This window comes from Mauremys reevesii, linkage group 2 (assembly GCF_016161935.1).
Source record: "Mauremys reevesii isolate NIE-2019 linkage group 2, ASM1616193v1, whole genome shotgun sequence".
NCBI lineage: Eukaryota > Metazoa > Chordata > Testudines > Geoemydidae > Mauremys > Mauremys reevesii.
Window position 1 is genome coordinate 235,715,757 of NC_052624.1, and position 16,321 is coordinate 235,732,077.

The 16,321-nt window shown below is 42.6% G+C and overlaps 1 protein-coding gene across 1 annotated transcript in view; it reads left to right on the forward strand.

Annotated features, from left to right (window-relative positions):
* Positions 1–277: 277 nt before the first annotated feature.
* The window catches only part of PKIA (cAMP-dependent protein kinase inhibitor alpha), a 60,944-nt gene continuing 44,900 nt past the window's right edge, over positions 278–16,321 (forward strand). Inside the window, exon 1 of the mRNA XM_039527677.1 lies at positions 278–773. The gene's annotated coding sequence lies outside the window, so the exon portion shown is untranslated. The remainder of the gene's footprint in view (positions 774–16,321) is intronic.

Genomic DNA, 16,321 nt, shown 5'->3' on the forward strand with positions numbered 1-16,321 from the left:
CGATGTTCCTTCAAAACAAAATTCCCTTCCTGGGAGACGGGGAGGCTTTCCATGGGGCTGGCCTCACAAACTGTGAAACAGTGGCAGACAAAGCAATGCTGTACCTCACTCCCAATTCGTGCCTAGCAGTGGTCCCAAGCTTGCAGCTCGATAGACGACCACAATCACTTTCCAGTATAGGGGAGAAGAGTCCCGTTTAGCAGGAGAGCAGGTGAGGCTCCCCCTGGATCCGCACTATTAAAACGCAGCTGGTAGGAACCTCCCCCGCCCTGGCAATCCCCAGCTGCAGGGCAGCTCCAGGGCCAGGAAAGGGGAATTCAGGAGGGCAGCGTTCTCGCGGCACGGAACAGCCCATCCAGCAGCGCAAGCCGGGGTAGAGGCTCGCAACTGCTAGGCACCGCCGCCACTCCCTGCGAGCCTGCACCCCGCTGCGGCCGGCTCCCGGGGCCTTGGCTGCGCGCGCGCGCGGCACCGCACCCCCGCGCCCGGGGAGGAGCGAGCCCCACACCCGTCTGTGGGCAGAGCCAGCCCGCCGCCCCTCCCCGCGGAGTGCGGCGGTCCGGGGGAGGGAGGAGGCGGAGGATGACTTCATGCCGCCGGAGCGCCGAGAATTTGGGCGCTTCAGCTGGCGCTGGGATGCGGGGAGCGGAGTGACAGCGTGAGCCGCGGACACAGACCCCCCGCTCCCGCACTGAGCTTCGGCCGCCCGGGGGGTCCCCAACGCAGCAGCGGGGCGCGGGGGAGGACGATGCACTGAGTCGGTCGCTGGGCAGGTGAGTCGCGTAGCGTGTCCGCGGCAGCGGGGCGTCGAGCCGCCGGGAGCTGGGGGACGGAGCCTTTCCGACAGCAGCGAGCGCGCAAGCCGGGGGAAGCCCGCGGCTCGCTGGGAGAGGCTGCAGCCGTGGGGCCCGGCCGGGCGGAGGGTGCTCCTTTCAGCTCGGATAAGCAGCGGTCCAAGTCGGGGTCCCCCGCCCTGGGTGCGTGACCCGGAGCGTGGGAGGCTCAGCTGAGCCCGGGACTCTCTGATGCGCGCGGGGAGGCGGCCCCAGTAGCTCCCGGCTGAAAGCTCAGAGCAGCTGCGAGGTGCCGGGCCTGGGGGCTTCCCTGGGAGGCGGCCGAAGAAGCCTCCTCACCGCCCCAGAGAAGCTGCCAGGCGTCAGCCCCCGGATTCCCTGCAGTGCCTCCAACACTGGGAGCGTTTGGCTGGAGAGACGCAGGCTGGCAAGTGTCTGGAGCTGTGTTTGGTTAATCTGTCACTTCCCTTCAGCAACAGAAAATCCCTCCAACTGAAACATGGATTCTTTTGCGCCAGAATGTGGGATGTTTGATGCCAATTCTCTGCTTCACAGCAGGGCTGCTTCCCTTCAGCTTGTCACAAGCCAAGTAAACAATGGGAATTATATTTCCCATTTATTGAACAAAGAAATTTTAAAGTGGGAAGACCTATTGGATCATCTAGTCCATGCCTGCCACAGGTGCAGGATTGTTCCCTGTAGCTGTTTTATTTTCTAGTGCTTTCTCCAGGCTACTTTTAAATTTCCCCAGTGATAGGAAACAACATCTTAAGGTAGAAAGGTTTGACTGGAAAGGAACCATATTAGATAGAAGTTGGTCTCTTGGTTTACATCCCTAATTCTGGAAAGCATCTATAACCGAAAGCCAATGTAGTAGAAGTTACAGGAGTAGCAGTAGTGCCTAAAATGGATTCTGCTGCTGCTCCGTGTTCTTTTATCTTATGTTTCGATCCAGAGCATCAAGGTAAAATGTCCGATACCACTAAGAGTTCCTAGGTTTAGTAGAACAGAAGGCTTGGTGAACCACTGATTGATGGTATATATTTTGGAAGAGTAAGAGGAGCCAGTTCTGCTCCCATTAGTACAGCCATATTACAACTTGTCTATTGACGCTGTATCTTGCTTATGGAATACACCCAGGAGTTCGTGTTTCCTTGATGAGAGAGATTTTTAAGAGTTGAGCCAAGGGAGGAAATCCACCTGGCGTGTGTGTGTATATATGTATATGTATTTGTTTTGTTCTAATACCCCAAACAGGCTTCTCTGTACAAGAAAGGGACTAAGACTGGCATGCAGAGACAGATCATTAAACTGAGAACTGATTATAGGAGCTACTGATTAGCAACTCTACATGGGTTGAAAGAGAAAATAGAAGATGCTTGTGGGAGGACAAGGAGGGGGCGTGAGTTTATATTGAAAGAAAGAGGTACTACTGAGAAGAGGATAGTAGAAGTTTAAACAGCTGTTTTATTTATATTTTCAAGTGAAAGTGTGCTGACTTGGCCTGTCTCCTTTTACGTGTCGGTCAAATGAATGGCACAACTGAGGCCTCTAGATGCTACTGTAATTAGATGAAATGCAGATAAGAAAGTAACTCTGGTGGTTTCCGCTCTTTCTGGGAAGATGTGGCTTAGCAGTGTTGTGGAGATTAGAGCAGAAGGCAGAGGAGATGATGTCAGTAGAATCAGGGAGTTATAGGACATCTAAGTGTGTTCACTGGTTTGGAAAAATACTAACAAAGAACGATTGGTTAATGACCGTATTAAAGATGAATTCAGCTGACACAAGTATTGGCTCTGAAGAATCTCCATTAAACATGACAATTAATTTTAGTTTCTAAGGTATCCCTTTTGGAACACTCATAATAGTAGAGCATTGGTCTATGTCTCCATTTCAACCCAATGAAGTTGTATTATTTTTTCAATCAAACTATGGCTTAAAATTCATTAAAAGTCTTGGAAGTCTATTATGACACTTTTACATGTTGTTCTGATTAACAAAGATCATGCTTGATCTTTGCTAATTCCAAAGGTGCACCTGCTAGTATCATATGTACTGGTTTCTCTCATAGCTGTCCCTGAGTGGCTCACACTCCTGTGTCAGGCCATATAGTCTATATTCTAGAGTTCATCTGTCTGCTGAAGAGAACAGGTGATATTTTTCCATTTTATGTTAAATTATATAGTGTCAAATGGCATAAGTAATCACTTACATTGACACAGCATTAGTGCAGTAAATAGAACTATTTGTGTTTTCTAGGAAAAGAAAGTAATGCTTCTACCTAGTGTTTTAACTAACAGCTAATAAAGCTGGGGTGGTGGAGGTGGGGATCTAGTGAGACTCTAGCATTATTGAGTAACAGACCAAACACGTACATTCACATCCGTGAGGATGTCGATATTATTAGTTTAGTTTAAATGGAAACTTCAGTTGCTTTTATTTGGGTCCTTGGTGCACCTTGCAGATGCATGCACAGTGTAATTAAATAAAGTGCACAGAGAGGTAATATTTGACTATTAAAAAGAACTCTAATGCACTTGAAACTGCAGAGATACAATTTAATTTGTGTTAGTGCCCTATGGTTGAATTTAAGCAACTCAGTCAGTCTATTCTCTTATCTTAGATTTAAAGAGATTGCAGTGAATATTGTTTCATGTTTCATGTTTCCAAATGTTGGCTTGAACTGACAGAAGTGCCACATTTCAGAGTAAGCACATAATCTTTCAATTATGCTTTTATTTTGTTACTGTCTTTTGAATCTGCTAATTTTCCTAAATTAAGCAATCTTCCAATCCTTATGTCATGTCAACGGTATAAATCAGCATTTCTCAAATGCAGTCACATGTGGCCACCAGGGGCTTTTCTTGCAGTCACAGCTTCCTGGGGTGGGGGTGGGTGGCAAAATAGTGGCTCCTCCCCCTCCGTGTTGCTCCCGGATGCACGGTCTTGGTGTTAGCTGCTGGGACTGCCAGCAGGGGTTGCGCTTCCCCCCCCCCCCGCCCCCCCCCGCTGGAGACACCAGCGGCACAATGCGGGAGGAGCAGGCAGCCAGTGAATTCCCCACCTTCCTGGGGGAGTGGGGCTCAGGCAGATTTGAGGCAGATTCTGGCCGACGGGCTTCAGGCTCCAGCTCCAGGCTCTGGCTGTGCGGTGGCAGGCCCCAGGCTTTGGCCACAGGGCTTCAGGCTCCAGCTCCCCGCTGCCTCCCCCAGCCCCCACCCACCAATCCCCAATGCCCCTGGCCCCCGTTGCCTCCCCTGACTCCCCATCCAGGGCTTAATTTGTCCCCATACTTGGCAGGGCTGTGAAAAGTGATACTTGTATGTTAATATCACTTTTCACAACAGACTTACTAGCTAACAATAAATAAATTACAATGATTTGGCTTTGTATAAATATGCATATTTATTTTTCCTAAAGCTAAGATCTTTACAAATAGCTGCTTCAGCTGCCCCTGTAAACATGTTTTTCAATTATATTTACAATTCACTTTATCATCCTGAAGGAATACTTTACTAACCTTGATGAGTTGCATACTCTAAAGATTGCATTATTGTACTTTGCACACCAAAAAAGTTAGCATAACATTTCTTATACACCTAATTTTATAAGAAATAGTCGTTATTTGCAAATATAGAGGGGAAACTTCCCTCTGCGATTCAAATGGCACCTGTCAACTTTCATATCTCCCTCTTTCTGTGTAAGTAGATCTCTTACTAAAGTCTGTTTTTAGTAATTATTGTCAATCGAAGACCTGTGTGTGCACAGATGAGTATTGAAGTTGATTACTGCAGTACAGATTTGAGAGAATATCCACTGTTAATAAACAGTGATGGGTACATGATATATCTTCATACCCACAGCCAATTAAGTATGTCAAAACATTTTGCACTTCAAAAATTGGATGCTGAGACCCTGAAACTAACACATAATTAGGCTAGGCAGAATACATATTTTTGTAATTTTGTCAAATAATATTTTAAGCTTTTTTTAATTTATCTTTTTTAAATGTTTATGGTTTTAGAAAATTATGTAGTGAGTAAGTAATGGGGATCAGACAATAATTATTTAACAATGGTAGAAGTTGATATTTCCCTGACCTGCTTGCTTGATGTTCCAATGAAGGATATACATTTTAAACAGAATGACATTTTTTTTTTGGTACTGTTAGCATGATTTTTGTATTTCACTTTATTGGGAGAAATGTGACTTCTCCTATGGAACTATGGTATAGTAAAATATGGACTGTCCTTGTAATGAATAAACATTCACATCAAGTACATACACAACAGAAATGACAAAAGAGGATAGGTATTTAGAAATGTGGTCACCCTTTTCAGCGTACTCAGAGGAAAAGGGTTCCCCAACCAGCAAGCCAGAATCTTTAGCCAGGGTCTTTGAATATTAACCTTGTGCTTAGTAAGTAACTTATGATGTTGTATGTTAATGTTTTATTGTAACTTTGCCTTAATAAAAAGTTTTAAAAAAATATAAAGATCTTTAAATCACAGTCTGATAGGTTCTGAAGCAGCAGTTTTCTTACTTTTGCCTGTCTGTAAATTTAGATGATTATCCTTTGTGTTTGTGCAGGGAAATTGACATTTACTGATTATGCATAAGCTTGGAAGGATTAGATTTTTAATGTGCAGAGAAACGGACACACAAGGCTAGATCCACAAAGGGAATTTAGGCTCAGTGTTGCTGTGTCTAGGGACTGGCCTACACTACAATATCAGGTCGGCATAAGTATGTCGCTTAGGGTTGTGAAAAATTTCAGGCACTGGGCAATGTAATTAAGCCGACCTAGACCCCCCATGAAAACACTGCTAGGTCCACAGAAAAATGCATCTGTCAACCTAGCTACTGCCTCTCAGAGAGGTGGATTTACTACAGTGACTATTTATACACAGTGGAACAGCTTCAAGAGGAGACATTAAGACATATCACAGAGCTTAGTGGTTAGAGCACTCACCAACACTGTGGGAAACCTGGGTTGAAATTCTTGCTCCACATTGGGCAGAGGGGCTGGATTTGTACCTGAAACTCCCAGATCCTGAGTGGATGCTCTAAGAAATATAAAAGGGGTGGCAGAACTCCTCCCCCAGCTCTGGTTTCAGTGAGGCCCAATCCAGTAGTCATGCTGTGAGTAGTCCTATAGGATCAGGCCCCACAGGTAAAATAGGCAGGGCAATGCCTAGTTTGAGGATCCCTCTGAGGCTAAGGCATGAGCTAGGCAGAGTTTAGGCAGCTGTGCACATGCCCGCTGGTAGATTTGCAGATTTTAGGTGCTATGGAACTTTATCAGCAGAAATACAGGCACGTATGGCTTTAGGCAGCAACTGAGTAAGGGTTTTGAAGATCTAAATTTTAGATTTAGGTGCATAAAGTCACAGTTAGGCCCCTAAATCCTTTTGTGGCGCTAAACCAATATCACATACATTTCTCCCAAATGCAAAATGAATTTGTAATCTTTTAAAAAAGAGATTGTTTATGCTGCTGCCACATCTGCTGTGTTTCAGTTCAGGAGCACATGCAGATCAGATCAATCTTCTTAATTTGTCATGTCATAGCATGATTAAAGGAAAGACCAGTTCTGGCAAATTATCCTTTTTATGGCCTCTCTGTGAAACAACTCCACTAAAGTAACACAACTTAAAAAACAAACAAACACCCTGTATATTCAGGAACTTCCTTTATTAAAAAAACAAAACCAAAAAGCTTACAAAGGAGTTTATATAAAGATATCAGGAACAATAGAGCAATAATTAAACTGATAAATATCTCAGTTAGGGGTGTTTAATCCTAGTGTCTTGGCCTCCAGTAATTGCATTCTGCATCCTTAAATTCTTCTTGTGGTTTCAATAAGATACAGTATTCATATTTTCCCCTAGATTAATGTAGTTGCTGCATTACGCTACATTTCTGAGGTGGCTAAAATGGTTCCTTACATGTCCCTAATCTACTTCCTGGGTTAAACTGAGTTTTTCTAAAACTGTTCTCCACAACCCTTCTTGAATAATTAAAGACAAGAAATAAATTCCCACCTCACTTTCTGTATGCATTTCAGTGTGTCACAGGTACTCTGGTCTTTCCCATTGTTACTTTCCTTTCAAGTCTTCCCTAAAAGAATCTTTAGAGATGTTGCCTCTATGATGCTGGCAGACCAGGTGCCTTACTGAACACTTACAAATGCATTTTGAAATTATTAATATGGGAAATCACCAAAAACCATTTTAACCGTAAGTTTATTTATTAAGTCCAAAGGCCAAGTACTTTATGTAGTTGCTCTAAACATGCCTAAAAAGCCTAAATAATAAGCAGGTTACTACATCCAAACAGTAACAAAATATTTATAAGCATTTGATCAAGATACTTACAAACGGGCTAAACCCAGGGATGCTTAGGGCTTGGCTACACTTACAAATTTGCAGCGCTGCAGCAGGGTGTGAAAACACACCCTCTCCAGCGCTGCAAATTGCGGCGCTGCAAAGCGCCAGTGTGGTCAAAGCCCCAGCGCTGGGAGCGCGGCTCCCAGCACTGTACGTTATTCCCCACAGGGAGGTGGAGTACGGACAGCGTTGGGAGAGCTCTCCCAGCGCTGGCGCTTTGACTACACTTAGCGCTTCAAAGCGCTGCCGCGGCAGCGCTTTGAAGTGTAAGTGTAGCCAAAGCCTTAGACTCATATTGGTCAGCTCCAGCGATGAACCCTTGAAGAGTTTACTTTTTACACCCTTTAACAAACAAATGATGTCGCTGCCAGTTACTGACTTCAGCTAAAAACCTACTTGGAGACAGTTCTCCCTTATTTCCAGTCTTAATCCAGATAAGATTTATAATTTCCTTTCCTCCCCTCCTTGCTGCCCAACAGTTTTCCTGTTGCACCTGGGTTTACGCAGGCTTTAACACTGGTGTGTGGAAGTTGGGGAAGGGCTATGTTGGCTTATTTTGAGACAGATTCTGTTAGATTTAAAATCATCTGCAGTCAGAGGCCTTCTTTTTTAGAAACTTCCCCTTATCTCATTAGTTATTCTTTGAACCAGACATCCTCCCTTCTTCATTCCTTTTGGCCTTAAAACTCGTTATTTCCAAGGCCTTCCTTCTACTTGCTAGTCAGAGCCTTTCTTTACAACACACACATATATATATTTCCTTAACCAAACTTAAGATAACTATAATTCTTGAATTTTATACTTATCCTACAGCTAGAAACCAGTCTTGCTCAGCTGTATGTTAGCACTATCAAAATAAATATTAGATGTTAAGTCTAAACACATTTTTATCAACTTTATAGAATGCTTATATGGTGCTGTGTGTATTGATCTCTCTTACAACCTCTATAGCCTGTGGTGCAAATTTATGTTTGCATTGTAAACCTCTGTGGTTGTGTAACTCCCCAAACAGGAAAAGAGGCTTTAATTAAGGGAAAAGGCTTGTTCTACTACAAGATTGCCCATGGAAGGTAAATAAGGTATTGCATAGCATCAAAGCAGAGAGGCCCTGTTGATGCATTTCTAATTCCCTTCAGGAAGGAGAGATCTATGCATGAATTCATCCCATCAGTTTGGACTCTGGAGTGGAGGGGATAAAAATCCCTGACAAGGAGAAATGGAATCTCTCTAATGCTGTTTGGACTCTGAGGGGCATAGATTCTTAAACATAAGCAAAGAGATCCTCATGCTGCTTGGCATGGGTTAGCCCTGAAAGACATTTTGAGCTGACAGGTTTCTACAGCTCTGTTACCTTTTGGATTACAGACTGAAACTCATTTGCGTATTATATGCTTGCCTGTTTTTAATCTGTAAATAATAATTCTCATTTCTTTTTCCTAGTTAATAAACCTTTAGTTAGTTTATTACAGGATTGGCTACAAGCATTATCTTTTGTGCGAGATCTAAGGTGCAAATTGACCTGGGATAAGTGTCTGGTCTCTTGGGACTGGGAGCAACCTGAATACTTTGTCATCTTTGGTGTAAGTGACTATTTGTCACTAAGTCCAGCTTGCTTGGATGGCAAGATAGACTAGAGTCAGTGCTTAATTTGTGCCAGAGCTTGCCAGGACTGAGCCCTGGCACCTCTAGTCTTGAGAGCCCTGCCACCTCTGGGCTTGCTGCATCATTTATGAATGTAAAAAAATTGCTTGTGGCCTGGCACCTCTTTTATTACAAATTAAACACTGACTGAAGTGCCTAAGGGGACTGTCTGTGACTCCATGGTAAGACTGTCAAATAGTGCTCCAAGATTTCCCCAACCCAGTAACAAATGTCAAATCTAGTTATAGAACGTACCACCAGTTTGGGGTGTCTGCCCTGCTTTTCGACAGTCTTCCCGGAGGTTGGCACACATGGTCATGAACCACTCCAGATATTGTGACAGCATCTCTGGTTTTGCAGGGTTTATAGGGTGCTAAATCTTCACTATTTCCATTGAGTGCTTTAAACTGAGTAGCAGGTTCTAAACAAAACTATGGGAGGTGAGGTGAAATTGCATCTCAAGCTGTAAGCAAGCATGCCCTCTTCCAGCAGCGTTCTCTCTTTGGTTGTCTTAACCTTGATGGCTCTTTCCTGTTGGCTCTTGTTCCAAAGCCTATTCTAAAAGATTCCTGACTGCATCTATCTAAGTTACCGTGGCAACCCATAGCTATCCTGTAGAATGTCTCAAAGCTACAGTTCCTCAGATGGTTATACATACTTTTTTTTAAAAAATTTATATTTATTTTAAACAGGTGCTTGTCTATTTAGTATACCCCTACAGGAATCACCATTTTAAACTTAAGGTGAGCACATAACCATTGAGAAAAGAGCTCACCACATGCTGTTTTAAAATCACACAAATGCTTGTTAACTCTCCTCCCCCACACTCCTCCTTCCTTCTTTGATTCTCTTTTTAGCACTGTTAAACCTCATTTGAACTATCATGTATCATATTGGTCAGAGCTTCCAAGAAAGGATATTATTACCTCAGATGGATACAGCAGAGGTAAAGCCTTAAATACGGCCCAGGTTCAAGAACTCCATTTACCTGTTGGTCCTTTGGAAGAAACTTCTTAGGCAAATCTTGGCTTTTCTAGGCTCTGATCCTGCAATGAGTTCCATATGGCAGTTGAAGTCAGTGGAGCTCCCTGTGGCTGTAAGAGATCTGCCCATCTGAGTTCACTGCAAAATAAGGGCATATTGTTTTATTTCTTAAAAAAAAATTATGATGCAGCATGGCTGACACTGGAAGAATGCCAGGAGCACAAAGCAGTAAAGTTGATACTAAGCTTTCATAAAGCTGCATCTGGCAAATATATGAAAGCACCAAATATGACCATATATGGACTGGGAGACCAAGAGGAAAGCTCTGTCTGAAATCTTTTCATAGTTTCATATCGCTTCAGATGTAGTACAATTAGTGGATGATGGCATTCTTACCAAGCTGAGTTAGTGTTTGTGTGTTGAAATGTGGTGAGAGGAAATACTAAATGGAGCAAGATTGGTTAATTCATAGATTCCAAGGCCAGAAGGGGGACTCTGTGATCATCTGATCCAGAGATCAGCACCTTTGGCATGCGGACCGTCCAGGAAATCCGCTGGCAGGCTGGGACGGTTTGTTTACCTGCAGCGTCTGCAGGTTCGACCGATTAGAGCTCCCACTGGCCGTGGTTCGCCGTTCCAGGCCAATGGGGGCTGTGGGAAGTGGCAGCCAGCACATCCCTCGGCCCACGCTGCCTCCCACAGCCCCTATTGGCCTGGAACGGTGAACCGCGGCCAGTGGGAGATCTAATCGGTCGAACCTGCAGACGCTGCAGGTAAACAAACCATCCCAGCCTGCCAGCAGATTTCCTGGGCGGTACGCATGCCAAAGGTGCTGATCCCTGATCTAGTCTGACCTCGTGTCTAACACATGCCATAGAACTATTTATGAAATAATTATCACACATCTTTTAGAGAAACATCTAATCTTAATTTAAAATTTTCTGATGATGGAGAATCCACCACAACCGTTGGTAATTTGTTCCAATAATTAATTAAATAACTGTTAAAAATGTACACCTTATTTCCAGCCTGAATTTGTCTAGCTTCCGCATCCTACCATTTGGTCATATTACACCTTTCTCTGCTAGACTGAAGAACCCATTATCAAATATCTGTTTCCACATGTAGGTATTTATAGACTGTAACCAAGTCACCCCTTAACCTTCTCTTTGTTAAGCTACGTAGACTGAGCTCTTTGAGTCTATCACTCCATGCGAGAAATGGAGCATGTGAAAATTTCAGACTCTTAAGGGGCTGACTTAGTGTGTAACACTAAAAGAAAGCATCACGTCTAAATATAGAATACTGAATTTTAAGTAACCTTTATTTGTAAAGCTTTGTGAAGCCAAAGTCTGACATGAGATGTGCATGGATAATATGTGATCTGAGGAGGCAGCATGGCTTGAAAAATGGGTGTGATTTCTATAAAAATAGAGATGGCATGCATTGGGAGCATAAGGGCACCACAGTTCATCACCTAGGTAGGTTAATTGTACACTGTAACACAGTAGTGCCCGAACTTTTCCTGTTGCACCCCCACCCTCACCAGTAATGGAATCTGTCTGCACCACCCCTCCATTACTGCACAGTTGGTTCAGCAGAGGATTGTGGGCTGGGGGCGGAGCTGGGGCCGGGAGCTGGACTGAGTGGCGCTCCCTCCCCAACCCCTGTGGGGCTGGCTCGGCCCTGCTGCACCCTCCGAACTTTCCTCCGTGCCCCCTTGCTGTAACATATCAATCACTTTTATATAATAAGTATTGTGTAGGTTAAACTACTAAAACCAAAACCTCAAACCTCACTCTAAGCGAAGAGTTTTTGGGTTTTTTAACCTCAAATCGGAAGAGGTTCCAGAGACTTGATGAAGCCCATTGGAGACTGCACTGTTGGTATTAATTTTACATGCAAGGTGGTGTGGTGATGGGGAGCAGTATAACAACATAAGGTGAAAGAGATAGGAGCCACAGGATGCTGGTATTATCTAAGAGTAAATGGTGATGTGTGTAAGAAATATGAAACTTCCTAGCACACAGGTCTGATGGCTGTACTAAGTGTGGTGGTACCAGAGCATGCTCAGAGGCAATGCCGTGGTTCAGCTGGCATGGTGAAACACAGTAAGGCAAAAACTGACAATTGGAGACTAGGATATGCATATCCTCCATCAGAAATGCTGCATGCCCTGTCATCTCCACATCAAGCCACTATATGCATGAGAAATATGAATGCCCAGAAGTACTGCCACAGTTACTTGCTAGATATGTACCAGCAGCAAACAGTGGAACCCCAGATATTATGTAATTTTGGAACATACATGTGACATCTGCCTCGCTGTGCTACAGACACTCAGTACGCAAAGACTTCCAAACAGACTAGTAGGTCTTATACAGATGACTCTCCACATGTCATAAGCCTCCAGTATTGGGAATCTGATTACACGGGTACAGGATATGAGAGTGGGGATTAACAGAGATGTTATATACCATGCAATAACTGATTGATTGCCACTCTGTGCCTCGGAGGTGGATGCATTTCGGTTGTACTCTGTATGTGTGTTTATGTAATTGCTTTTAAAGACTGCAGATCAAGGACACACATTTCTCTTAGCTTCCACTTTACATATTTGGGGAATTTTTATAGATGTTATATAAATATTATCTTGGAAGATCTGAGAACAATTTCCAGCACTTTGTTTAATGCACAGCATTTTTCGTATGTGGGTTAAAAGGTGCTATGTAAATATATTCCCACAGTTGTACAGTCAGTAGCACAAATGACTGTCCTTTGATCTGTAGCCCTCATCTCAAGTGGAAGATACAGGTTTCTAAATATGCTACAGGACATTTGACCCACGCTGTTCAAAAATGTCTCTCGTCCATGACTGCTGTGCCTCATAAAGGCTACACTTTAAGGCCATTCATTTATTGTAGAATGCAGCTGTCTGCCTCTGATGCTAGATTCCAGTGGGGAGCATGCATACATGTGCCCTGTCCTGACTAGTAGTTCATTTCCAGATTAAGTCTGAAGTGTTAGCTCTAAATGGGTCCCTCTCTGCCTATTTTAGAGGCTGTCTCATTCCTTTTGTGATTCCACAGCACTTACGCTCAGCCAAGATGCTTGAGATAATGGTACCAGGTTTAACAAGAGATGCAGCTGATAGCAGGTTGTTCTCATTGGCTTTAGAATTTATTTCCCCCATGCTCACTTGGTCTGCCAGAGCCTGACTTTGATGATCCTGCTGAAAGATCCATTTATTTTCCCAGGCTTTTCTGGAGGGAGGTATTAAGCAGGGGTTTCAAGTGGGTAGCCAGGAGAGTCTTTTGTTGGCAATAAGCCATTTTATAAATCAGGTTCTTTTTAAATTAGTGTCTCAAAATTGTATACATTTGCTTATGGAGAATTGATTAACGTACCTGAAACAAATCTAAAATAAATGTCTGGATATTTATGGAAAAAACTTACACTTAAGTAGCTTCCATGCTGAGTTTACTATAACTGAATCACAGAAGATGAAAAGGAAGGCATGAATAAAACCATTCTTGGCAAGACTTATTCAAGTCAGAGAGGTAACATTCAAATAGTTAAAAGTAAGCCAACAGAAAAGGACATTGACTATGGATGCTCAAATGCAAGATGGAAATTAGGAAGGCTAAGAGGGAGTTGGAATAGTAAACTACTGAAGATCTAAAATGAGACACGGGCTTCAGAATGTTGCTGAAAACCAGGGTACAATACTCTATCCCAATTCAGGAGTCCTTGTGGGCCGTTTTACACAACCCCATGCTCTGAGTAACTCTAAACATCCAACTACCAGAAGCTGGAACTGGACAACAGGGAATAGGTCACTTGATAATTGCCTGTTCTGTTAATTCCATCTGAAGCATTTGGTACTGGCCACTGTCAGACAGGATACTGGGCTAGATGGACCATTGGTCTGACCCAGTTTGGCCGTTCTTATGTCTGTCTTGCTTCCCACAAAAAAAAAATGCCGCTTTTATCTGTCCGAGTCAAACTAGAAAACTAGCTCCTTCCAAGTACATCTGTCAGCTGTTTGAGCAAATTCGGCAAAGATTTCTGCAGCTTCTTGTCGTCATCAGTTTTACTTGGGGCTTCTGAAAACCCCACATTAATATGGACCCAACAAAACTGCCAAAAACTTATTTTGAACCACTCATTTCTTGTCATTTCCTGTCTGCAGTGACTTCACAGCGAGCGAGCTTTAGAGACTAATTCACTTTATACCAAGCTTTTCAAGGATAAGTTAGCTTCAAAAATCAATCTCAGAGAGATTCTTAAAGGTGGGATCAGAGTTCAGCCTTCACGACCCTATTTATGGCTCCTTGGTGGGGCACTTTTTGAACGTTTACAGTGTCTTCAGATATACACACTAAAAGTACCACTTTTTTACCTACTTCTTGTTTGTTACCGATGAAAGTTGTTGAAATAACAGAACTGTGTAGTTCCATGCATTTTTGTTTGGCTTGTCATATGACTTACCACTTTCCTCACCTTACTTAAACACTTTACACCTTATTAAATGCCTGTGATTATGTTTTTGTGCCTTGGTTCTTCCAGCTATTCCAGCTTTTTGTGTGGGACAATAACAACTTTGTTTGGTCTCTTTATACTGTCGGCACTGAACTTCAGTACAAATTTGTCTATTCTGAGTTCAGAGTATTTACCAAATTCTTTGTTAGAAACCCCACATTAGTATAATGATCTTTCAACATTTGTCCATATGTTATCTGAAATTCAAGGGATGATTAAAGTTGCACTATCTACCCAATTTTTCTGAAGACTAGAATTTCACTATTCTGAAATCTGTCTAGGATCAGAACAGCTCAGTCTGGGTACTGTGTCTGATAGTGTGAAGAGATAATACACACTTAAATAGGATGCAGTCAGAGAATGATTACTGTCTCTATTTATTAAATCTCAAATCAGAGTATGAGACACACAAAATGAAAGTGGAACAAACAGCAACAATTATAATTTGAAGTTTAAAAAAGGCTCTGAAAAAAAACAAACAGCTTTCCGCAATAAGAAGGTGTAGATACCCATTTTGCTAATAATTATGGGTAAATTGCTATTCTTTATCAGAGGGATAGCCATGTTAGTCTGGATCTGTAAAAGCAGCAGAGTCCCGTGGCACCTTGTAGACTAACAGACGTATTGGAGCATGAGCTTTCGTGGGTGAATACCCACTTCGTCGGATGCATGTGACCAATACATCTCTTAGTCTATAAGGTGCCACAGGACTCTTTGCTGCTTCTGCTATTCTTTGATGTCATGACGCATTTAGCATCTCTGGCTTAGACTTCTCCACCCCTTTTTTTCCCCAAAGGACTGAGAAGAAAGTCAGGTCCACACCATGTGTAGAGGGTGTGTGTGTGTGTGTGTGTGTATGCTACATATTCACATCTATGGCCTATCTTCTTGATTCCTTTCAAAACTATGTTAAACTAAATAGCAAAGGCTTTGCAATATCCTATAAAGAAGATCCCGATGGGAAAACATGGGTTTTATTTAGCTTCCTCCCACTTAAGCAGTTGTCGTCTTTTCTTCTAATTTCTTCTCATATCTTGATGGAATTTCTGCGCTGTTTTTTTACAACCTGAACATTGTTTTTTAAATTTGGATCATTGTTCATTTTGTATCTTTATGTAGGAAGGCTTCAATTAAATACATAAAAATAGGCTCACAGACCGATATGCACTTAGCCTTAAAACGTACACATGGCATCTCCTAATCTCATTTACATTGGCACACATCACCCTGTGTCTCAAGATTGACTCAGGTTATGGACTCTGTGTGTGTATCAAGATGCACAGCCATGTCTCTCAATCTCTTAAGGCCAAAGTTTTCTTTGTGAAATTGGCAGTTAAATATGCAAGCTCCTCCCCAAAACATGAGTATGTGGGTAGAGGCTAATGAGAACTTAGTTCCTGGATTTGATGCATTTAAAGTAATTGAAGGTGATGTCTTGAGAAACAGCCAAAAGCTTTGGGGTGGTTTATTTCATGTGAGACTGATATCTGTTATACGTTGTGGCCTTAATTTATCAAATATTAGTGATCACTAAAATGTGAGGCCTTGCTTTGAGCCAAAAAAGCAAGGCAGTTTATTAAAAACTTGTCCAATACATGCACAACATTAAAAAACAATAAATCTGATTCTGGTCTTCTACAGCAGAATAAATCCAAAGATAACTACATCAACTTCAGTGTAGTTACATGAATATAAAACTAGTATGAGATCAAAATCAATACCAAGATGTAGTCCAGGGGTCGGCAACCTTTCAGAAGCGGTGTGCCGAGTCTTCATTTATTCACTCTAATTTATGGTTTCGGGTGCCGGTAATACATTTTAATGTTTTTTTAGAAGCTCTCTCTCTATAAGTCTGTATATTATATAACTAAACTAGTGTTGTATGTAAAATAAACAAGGTTTTCAAAATGTTTAAGAAGCTTCATTTAAAATGAAATTAAAATGTTGCTCTTACGCTGCCGGCCCAGTCAG